Source organism: Drosophila serrata, unplaced genomic scaffold (assembly GCF_035046125.1).
Source record: "Drosophila serrata isolate PLE 108 unplaced genomic scaffold, ASM3504612v1 contig_293, whole genome shotgun sequence".
NCBI classification, from domain to species: Eukaryota; Metazoa; Arthropoda; class Insecta; order Diptera; family Drosophilidae; genus Drosophila; species Drosophila serrata.
Window position 1 is genome coordinate 2,841,609 of NW_028257191.1, and position 7,678 is coordinate 2,849,286.

At 38.0% G+C, this 7,678-nt stretch overlaps 1 long non-coding RNA gene across 1 annotated transcript; it reads right to left on the bottom strand.

Annotated features, from left to right (window-relative positions):
- Positions 1-222: 222 nt before the first annotated feature.
- LOC110184300 (uncharacterized) lies at positions 223-7,561 on the bottom strand. The gene is made up of 2 exons (XR_015272563.1): positions 6,597-7,561; positions 223-973 (listed from the first exon to the last, which is right to left on the bottom strand). It is a non-coding gene; the product is annotated as an uncharacterized LOC110184300 (long non-coding RNA).
- Between the last annotated feature and the right edge of the window lie 117 nt (positions 7,562-7,678).

Here is a 7,678-nt window from a genome sequence, read left to right on the forward strand (position 1 = left end):
ATTTAATAAACATTTCTCAGTTAAACTTTGGTATGAAGTGGAAAATACTTTCAATCAAATCGTTTCAGAGCTAAAAGGGCCTTTAATTTAACCAACAAAACACTAAGTAGCTAAGTGTTATTCAAGTGGACCAGGCTAATGAAGTGTATATAACGATAACGAGGGTGGTTTTAAAGATATATATATATATATATGAACTGTAATCATTGAAACTCACCTGGGTGCGCCACTTGCGATAGTTTGTATATGTGTGTTTATTATTTATTATGTTTAGGTTTTTTTTTTTATTGATAATAGTTTTGCAATTAGAATTGTTTTGAATATCCGTAGTTGTTGAGAGCGAAGGACAGGCGAGGGGGGGAAACGAGAATTTCTGCAACGGCCCTCGACTGAGACACTCTGCATTCATTTATCCGACTTTAAGGCCCATTTTTTACAACTTTTCTTTACTCTCTCTTCTCCTTTCATCTATTCATCAGTTCAGATCAGATCTTTTGGCAGTAAATATATATATATTTATATATATAAAACGAGAGAGCGGGGGAGTTGGGTGAAGGATATTTGGAGAAAAAAATAAACAAAAAATATAATGATTGATATTATATTTAGATATATATGCACATATATATCTAATCAGAACACACACACACACGACGGAAACGGAAGTGTAAGCACTCGCGAAACTGAAACCGAGAAACGGGAATACGAAACTCGCGATTTTTCGATTTGATTTTGCCGATTATTTGGATCGATTTGAATGGCTCTCTTTTCTTCGCTTTTTATTTCAGGACATTCCTGCTGTGCCTCCTGCCTCCTTATAGCCGGTATCTCGTTAATTTGGCTTATTTGCCAGCGTTGTTTCCTCCTCAATGGCCCCCATCCATTTGGACACTTCCAGCTCATTTGGCGCGGGGATTGCGGATTGCGGACTGCGGATTGCGGATTGCGTATCCTGCGGCGCCAGTTCCAACTCCTGCAAAAAAAAATGGTGGGAAAAAAACGAAAAAGTAAGGAAACGGAAATTCTTTTTTATGGCTTTTCAATAAATTTGCAACAAATTATGGTCTGTGTGTGCGAGTGTGTGGATGGAGTGTTTGCCGGGGTATTGGAGTTTGGAACTTGAAGATGTCGAAATAAGCCCAGGGATGGTATAAATCAAGAGCTGCTTTTTTATATTAGAAAAGGTAATTAGCAGGTAAGTTAAAGAATAACTAAATATCTCTCTAACATATACATATCTTTTATTTATTTCTTAATATTTGTTTAATTTCTAAAAAAAAAATCGAGGAAAATCTATACACTACATTAACTTTTACTAAAGGATTCTTCTCCTCTTCCTTTCATTAATATTTTGTTTAATTTCTAAAAAAAAATTAAGGAAAATCTATGCAACTAACTTTCACTTAAAACTTAAAAAGAACTTCAAGAACTTTTTCTCTTCTTTTGATGAATTATACATTCTGTAAAATACTTTATATTCCAAATATTCCTTTCTTACTTAATATTTGGTTTAAATTCTAAAAGAAAAAAATCAAGGAAAATCTATACAATTCCCTTTAACTTTAAGCTTAAAATTCTTAAAGAACTTTTACCCTTCTTTTGATTAATTACACATCATGTTATAAACTTTTTATTCCAAATATTTAAAGCAGAACCAGAAAAACTTTTCATTAAAGTTCCACAGATTTTCATCCGCAGAATTCTTTACATTCTTTTGTATTTACTTATTTTTCTGCCCTTATTTGTTGGGTCCCAAAAAGATCTAAAGAATATATTGTGTGTGTGTGTGGAATCTGAGGAACTTTTCTGCGGATTTTCTAGACATCACTTTATATATATGTATGTATATAAGTATAAGGATTCTTGGGCTGATTTATTTGGCTCTAGCTTTAGAAAAGCAGGTATCTGGCTTAGCTCCTGCTCGCTGCGTTTTATTACTTTATCCTTTATCCTTTACCCATATTGGCCCACGTTTTCCTTCGTAATGGTTTTTTATTTTTGCCATCCAAACTCATTTTGTTGATGTTCTCCGCAAGGCCTTTTAAACTTGTCATACATTTTGATAAAGAATTCGCCTTGTTCCCTCGAGGGCCTGGGATGTTGTCAGCACCACCAGCACCACCTTGAGCACCCTCCCACTCCCACTCCCCCCCCCCTTTCCAGCCTCATTTTCCACTCACCTGAGAGCAGTGTCGCCGCCCCCCCTTAACAGAGAGAGAGAGTTCCCCCCTTTTTTGACTCCGCTGTTGATGCGGCGTGCAAAATTTTGCACATTCAACGGAAAAGGAGGGGGAAATCCCTCGCTTTCTCTGTTTTTAGCCCTTCCCCCCCCCCCACTCTCCTCCCCCCCTCTGGTCTTTAACCAAATTCGCATTCTTTGCAATTTAAGTGAATTTCTGTGCTCTCCGCCAGCCCGCGGGCCACAGAACGCTCAGCGACTTGACTTTGTCTTTTGTAGTTTTTATTTCATTTCATTTCAGTTCGTTTCGCTTCGCTAATGGCACAAAGTTTCCAAAATACAGTGAAAGAAAAAATTTCAAAAGTCATATAAGCTGCATTTTTTAAAGAAATCTTGTGACAGAAATTAATGGAAAATAATTAAGTAGATGCCTGCTTGTAGCTCTAAGGGAAACCCATTTCTAATTGGTCATTAAATTTTAATAAAACAAAGGGTGTCCTTCTATTCTCTTCTCTCTCTCAAACATCTCTTTGGGTTGTATTATAATTCCCAATGGGTTCTAACTAATGTTGCACAGCATCGTTTACTGATAAGGAGAGGAAAACTTTCCTTTGGACTTTTTAATACTTTACACTTTATACTTTTTAAATATTTAAAACCAACTTATTTTTGTTTAATAAATAAGTTATCGTATATTTAAAAACTATTTCAGGTAAATCCAAATTTTTAAAGATTTTAAATGAATTTAATTTAAAAATCAATCTATGATAATCATTATATCTTACAGATGCCTCAAAATCATTAAAGAAAATATTATAAATGAATCCAAAACATAATTCCATAAATGAATATTTGACAAAAACACCTCCCTTTGCTTATCGTTGGAAATTGGGGATTTTGAAGGTATCACTGCAGCTTCCCACCCAAAAAAATTCCAAGTGGATAACGTTCTTATACGTTATTTCTCTTTCTCAACTCCATTTCCTGGCTTAAAATTTTCCCAACTGGGCTTTTTTTTAGCAAGGATTGAGGAACTTGTCTTTATGTTTAGTTTCTTTTTTAGTTGGTTTTTGGTGGCTTTCATTTAACATTTCTATGGCGGGGCTATTAGGGAAAAGCAGCCCCTCTTGACACACACACACATTTGGCCAGGAAAACTCATACACACACATATATATGGGGGCAGCGGCGGTGAAAATGTTCAAGGACATTTCCAATGGCAGTGCGCAAAAAAAAAGAGAAGAAAAGAAAAGGGAACATCTTCTTCAGATCTCAAAAGTGCAAAATTCTACAAAATGGCCATGTGAAAGCCATTAAGGCCTCCCCCCATATAATTATTATCCGAAAATATCGGTTGTATTACACAGTATCATCGGGACCCTGAGTGTGTGTGCTGCAATGTTATGAATATGAAAATGAAAATCAGTTTTAACGATGCGTCGCGACGCGAGATAGATCTTTCGTTCTCCCCTCTCTTTCCTATTTTTTTCATTTTGGATTTTGAGTTTTTGTATTTACGTCACTACAGTTTTATGGCTCTTTAAATATTAATAAAAAAAAAATAAAGCACTCGTACAAAAACAAAGATTAATTATAGATATTAAAGAGCGATGATCCAGATAGCCGCCAAAAAGGCACTGTGTGTGCGGGGGGAAAGTACCTACCTCAAAGGGACATCTTTGCGTTTTTGTATCTTTTTTGGTTTCTAATTTGTATCTTTTTTTTTAAGTCGTCGCGCGCACTAGAAAAAAATTTCAAAAAAAAAAAAGAAAAGGGGAACAAATCTGCGAACGAAGCGGAGTCTGCGGCGGATGCTTAACGGCTTGTTATTATACGGAATAACGGGATATATATATATATATATATTTATTTCAACGACGGAAATTATTACCAACACGGATTTTATATTTGAAAAATAAAAAAAAAACAGCGTTTCGTGGCGGTCTTCGGTGCGGCAACTACTGCTGCTGCTGCTGCTGCTGCAGCTACTGCGGCTACGGCTGCTGCTGCTGCTGCTGCTGCTGCGTTTCCTGCTACTGCTGCTGCTGCTGCGGCTACTGCTGCGGCTACTGCTGCGTATCGTCGCGTGTCGCGGCTCTGCACATCGCGCCGTATACCCAACGACTAGGCGCTGGAGACCAACTGTGCGGAACCCAGACGCGTCTGCAGCGTGTTCCGAGTCCGATCCGAGTCCGAATCCGAAACGCTTTTCCGAAACGCAAAATGGCCGAGAAAACCGACGAAAAACCGAATGCCGAAACCGACTGCAGCCTCTGCCGCGGCTGGCGTCGCTGCCACAGAGATAGAGATGCTTTCACCTTGAGCTTTTCCACCGCTTTTCCTTCGCTTTACCCCCTTTCCACCCCCTCGCTTTCCCTTTGAGTTCCCTACAATTTCACGTTGCTTTTCGAAATCGAAAATATAAAAAGCTTCTGTGCGTGCTCTGAGCTTTGAAGGTCAGGAAAAGCGTTGGCTTTCCACATTTCCGCCTTTCCATTGGCTTTCCACAAAAATGCCGGATGAGCTTTCGATGCCGAAAGGATAAGGCAGCGGAACACATATCCTGCAGACAGCAGAAAGTGGGCCAGTCCGCAGCGGAATGCAGCAGCATTTCGGACTTCCATCAAATTCCAACAAGAAAGCACTTCCAAAAGCCGTTAATTTAAAAACCAATCAAAACGGAAGGCAAATCGAAAAGCATTCATTTCATATTTATTATAATTATAATATATATAATAATAGCAAGAAATTTAAGCTTTTTATTTAAATATTCGAATATAAAAAACTAAACTCTCTTTTTCCCCCTGTTTTCTCCAATCAGGAATAAATATATATTCATATTATCAATCTTATTAGTAAATAAGGCAGAACGCCCCAGATCGGATAACTAAATCATATAACTTCCCTAGGAACAATCGGAAAAGGTTTAGAACAAAAATTCAAGCTCCTTCAATTTTCAAGATATTTTAGATAATTAGAGAAATAACCATTTTATAATATTTCACAATTTCAGTTTTAATTTTATCAAAATCAGCCGACTATATCATATAGCTGCTATATAGGAAAGATCGTTAAATGTAAAGGCAATTGCAAAACTCCCCCTCTCACTCTCTTAAGGCACCCTGCAACGTGTTAGGTATGTCGGTGCAACTCAAGTGGCAACCCTTACTCTCTATCTCTGTCTGCCTTTCTCCAGAGATAGCCCTTTCTCTCTCGCTCACTCATTCTCTGTTCTCTTCCCTCGGGGACTATAAATACAAGGCGCTACCGGCCCTCGGGCCTCATTTGGTGCGCGGAGTGGCTGCTGGCAACATCTATGGTGAAAGTGGAAGTGATCGTGAAAATATTACTTGCATCTGGATAAACAGGAAGAAGCTCTACACCGGATGCAAGTAAACAATGATGTGTCCTAAAATTTTTCACCGGATTGAAGTAAACAATGACGTGTCCTAAAATTCTTCACCGAATGGAAGTAAACAATGACGCGTAATTAACTTTTTACCGGATCATAGTAAACAATGACGTGTCCATAATTTCGGTAAATCTTAACTAAAGTGGGAGTGATAGTGAACCAAATTAACATCACCTGCACCCAACGCAATGCATCTGGATAAACAGGAAGTAGCTCTACGCACTGGATGGATGTAAACAATGGCGTGTCCTCAATTTCGGTAAGTCTTACCAATGACAATTATATGATATATATGTTTATATAGGTACTATCGGATGGATCAGGCCTACGTCTATAATAAGCTATGCTCGCTTTGCATTTCTTTTTCAATTAATTCCCTTATTGCCATTAACCCCATTACTTAATTTTAATGCAAATTGCATTTAAAAATATTGATTTAATATACCTAGAATAACATATTTTTGAATTTTTTTGTAGGTATGCGAAGGCTAAAGCAAATGTATGGCAAAATATATACATATATGCTTTTGTTTGCAATCAAAATCTGAATCAATAAAGTTTCGACGGCAAATGTACCCCAAGTTTTTTAAGTTTTCTTTGCCAGCAATTAATAAAAGGTTTAGTTTTATAAATATTTTATCCCGATATGCTAATATGTTAATAAAAACCATTTGACATTTATATATGAAAATAATAAACAAAAATAAGAATAAACTTAATATAATTTTAAAAATAAATTGTTTTAATGCATTTAATTAAGATTTCCTTTGCTTTTAAATAAAATAAAATAATGTCCAGCTTACGGTCAAGGCAATCAAAACAAACCCCGATTAGAGAGAGAGAAGCCGAGAGAAAGAGCCGCAAGGGCGCAAGAGCGCTCTCTTTTCGTTTGTTTACATTTCAAATTCAAGGTGAATTACCAGAAACACAACTAACAGCTAAGCCTGGGCCCACCACAAGAATGGGGGACAAGAGCAACAAAAGCAACAACTGATCTTTACTCACCTCTTCTGTACTGCAAGAGTTCCAAGCGAAAGAGCTTTGAGCTTTGAGAGCGGTCAACGGGACTTGTTAAATAACTTTCATTTATCAGAATGCATATGTACCTGTTTCACTTGCACACGACAAGCAAAACAAAAACAAAAAAAGCTCGCGGCACATATGTATCTGTTTCAGTCGCACACACACACAAAACCGAACGGCTCCTTTTGCTACGCAGCTCGGGCGTAGATTTTCCCGGCTTTATATACAGATTTTCACACCAAGATCCGATTCCGATTCGGTCATCCACGAATATCACCGCCGACGTCGATTTTTCCCGATTGTTTTTCCGCTTTCCGCACCGTTATCGTTCGACCGACCGCAAATGGTAACTTCGAGCACCCGCTTTTTTTTTTTTGTTGTATTTTTTTTTTGCATTGGCTGCAGCCTGTTGATGGCGTTCTTTGACTTCTATGATACGTGTTTTAGTACTGCCCACTAGTTAATCACTCGGGCAACACAAAAACTACCACTCGCGACTTGCACAATTAGTTAATTTGATATTATTTGTTGCGAAAAAGACGGAGTGAAAAAACCGCGACTGCCCTCGCTGCTCGCCAGTGTTGGAATAGTGAATTCACCGCGGTCACCGGGACTTGTAAGAATACATATGGATCTGTTTCACTTGCACACACACACCTGACATGGATCACCCGTTTTTCGTTGTATTTTTTTTTGCATTGGCTGCAGCCTTTTGATGCCGTTCTTTGACTTCTATGATACATGTTTTAGTACTGCCCACTAGTTAATCACTCGGGCAACACAAAAACTACCACTCGCGACTTGCACACTTAGTTAATTTGATATTATTTGTTGCGAAAAAACGGAGTGAAAAAACCGCGACTGCCCTCGCTGCTCGCCAGTGTTGAAATAGTGAATTCACCGCGGTCACCGGGACTTGTTGAATATATACATATGTATTTGTTTCACTTGACACATGCACCTGACATGGATCACCCGTTTTTTTTTCTTTGGCTGCAGCCTGTTTATGGTGTTCTTTGACTTCTATGATATATGTTTTAGCACAGACCACTAGTTAATCACTG